Below are 2,819 nucleotides of genomic sequence, written 5' to 3'. Positions count from 1 at the left end.
TCACAGTCTTCCTCCATTTTATTACCATCTCCATAGTGAAAAAGCAGAATATTTAAAATTTATAATTTAATATACATTTATTCATCTTTCATGAAATACTTTTTGAAACTATCATTTCTCTTATTTCTGATAGCCTTTTCTGCTGAATTGATCATGTGTGTTGTGCTTTATTTATTTATATAATTTAGTGTGTGTGTGCGCGCGCGCGCGCGTGTGTGGTGTACTTTAGAAAGCACTGTATCCATTCTCTCTAGTTAGCCCCACACAACAGCCTTGAGGAGGAGAAATAGTATATTCTCCTTAACCTACCATTGCTGGAGAAGACAAGTTACAATATATATCCTAGTTCACAGATTGGAGTGGCAGAAACAGGATTGAGGCCTTCTGCCCTGTTCTTCAGTGCTATCTCTACTATATCAAGTCACTCTGCAATGATGCAGCAAACTGTTCCAGTATTGATAGTCAGGAGCTATATAAAAGAAGCCACTCACTAAAGACTGCATATTCTTTGGCTTTGTGTGACATTTATATGAAATTCTAGAAAAGGCAAAATCAGTTTGCTTCTGGCAGATCAGTGATTAGAAGCAAGGGTGGGGGTGGGAATTGATTGGGTACAGGTATAAGGGAGCTTTGTGTGGTTATGAGAGTATTTCAAAGCCTGACACTGTAGCAGTTAAAATGACAGTAGTCCCCCAATATATGGAACTGCAAGCTTAAAAGGAAGGAAACTTTCAGATGTTTATTATACCTGAATAGAATGTAAAATATATACATTGTCAGCAGACTGTTACTTCTACATCAGTAACATAAATATAGAATTTGTTTTATTTATTACCCAATCATGTGTAATCAATTGACTTTTAAAAAATGATTTGCCTTTAAATCCTTTGATAATCAGTTTAAGGCTGAGCAGTTTGTTAAAAATGCAGAGCCTTGTGTTTTTCTCCCATCTGACCTGATGCACTAATCACTAGGGCACAGTTGTGTTATTCAGAACATGGAATGAGGTCACATTTCTCCCTAGTGGAGAGTAAATAGCAAATGTACTTTAAAAAGTACCTGGCATTTAATGCCTAATCCTTAAGATTAGTTGATGTTAAAAATAAATAAATAAAACCAAGAAATGCTTACTTTCTCACAAAAGGATTTGACCAACATTTTTTTGATTAGTAATTTTCTATATGTCCAGTCATATACATTTAAAATAAAAAAGTATGAGAATATTGGGGAATGAGTTGAAGCAAATAAATAGGTATTTTAAAAGATAAAGTGTGCATAAGCTTAGATTATTTTTTATGATTTCTTCTCATTCACAGCTTTTAAATCACTTGAGATGATAATTTTTCCTCCTCCATTATTATTTTGTTTGTGATTTTAATGTGAGTACTACCTTAAAGAATTATGGAAAAGTATAAGTATACAAAAGGAAAAGTAACATAATAAACCTCTATTGATCCAATATCCAGTTTCAATGTAGTCAATATATGTTTCTCTAAGTCTATACCTATTCTCCATCCACACCCCATCTTAGGTATTTTTTTCAGTTAAATCCTAGATATCACTTTATTTCATCCATAGATCCTTCAATATGTATCAAAAGATACTTTAAAAATCCTAATTCCAATTTTTATATCTTTTCTGAAGTAATTAAGTATAATTCTTTAAGGTTATAAAAACACAATATTCACATTTATTTCAATATTTCATAGTATTTTAAATTTACGGTTTGTTTGAATCAGGAAACAAAATACATGTGATATGTTTCATTGATATAGTTTAAATTATTTTTGACTTATAAGCTTCCCCTCCTTCTTTTCCCTTATAAATTATTTGATACAGAAACCAAGGAAATGGATCCTCTATAACTTGGGACATTCTGGATTTGCTCATTGCCTCCCTTTGTATCAGTTAAGGTGGTCTGCATACTTTTTTTATTTCCTGTAAAAAAAAGTAGTTACATTTAGAAGGCTGATCAAATTTGTTCTATTTTTTTAATAATACCTCACAGCAGGAGTTGTAAGCTTCCTATTGTATCACATCAAGTGATATTTTGTCTAGTTTTCATTCCAATTCTTATTGAGATTGATCTAACCACCTAGCTTTTTCTTGCTTTTTTTTTTTTTAGTATCAACACAAACTCAGAATGATCCCAATGCCAATATTTTTACGAAAATTAAGCTTATGAAAAACATTTAAGATGTCTTGCACTATTCTTTTACCTTCTACATGATTTTAATTAAAAGTTTGCTTCATTTATTATTTCATATCTGTTTTTCTGTTTATTTATTTTTATTATGGAAAATATACATAATATGAAGTTACCATTTTAGCCACTTTAAAGTGGATAGAAAAATATGGACGGCTTCATGAATTTACATGTTAGTATTTCACAGGGTCCATGCTAATCTTCTCTTTGCCATTATGATTTTAGTATATGCATGCTATTGAGCAACAACTTGAATTTGTTTTTATCTTTAGGATATATCTGAATATCTGACTTGGTCTATATTCCAAATTACTGTAGGTTAAAGTCCTACTAATGAATAGATCCAATGGCCTTTAAACATTTTTCATTGCAAATATATTCCACTGTTTTGTCATTTGTTATTTATTGATTATAATGTTTATTTGTCATATTTTTTTGGACAAGTAACAAACTAAAATTATTAATTTTATCCTTTATTGATTATGTTTTGTGAATCATAGTTAACACTATTTTCTCTACTTTCAAGTTTGTAGGTGAATTTAAATATATTTCTTTTAATACTATGTGGAGATAATTTTGCTTTTTCTTCATATGGCTATGCCACTATTCCAAC

General features: G+C 30.4%; 1 non-coding gene across 1 annotated transcript; it reads right to left on the bottom strand.

Moving 5' to 3' along the window:
- Positions 1-2,348: 2,348 nt before the first annotated feature.
- On the bottom strand, positions 2,349-2,450 carry LOC112861838 (U6 spliceosomal RNA). The gene has a single exon (XR_003223724.1). It is a non-coding gene; the product is annotated as a U6 spliceosomal RNA (small nuclear RNA).
- Positions 2,451-2,819: the final 369 nt, after the last annotated feature.

Source organism: Puma concolor, chromosome A1, assembly GCF_028749965.1.
Source record: "Puma concolor isolate L17-30 chromosome A1, mPumCon1.1.hap2, whole genome shotgun sequence".
NCBI classification, from domain to species: domain Eukaryota; kingdom Metazoa; phylum Chordata; class Mammalia; order Carnivora; family Felidae; genus Puma; species Puma concolor.
The sequence above is the reverse complement of the archived record's forward strand: the minus strand, read 5'-3'. Positions and strand labels throughout refer to the sequence as shown.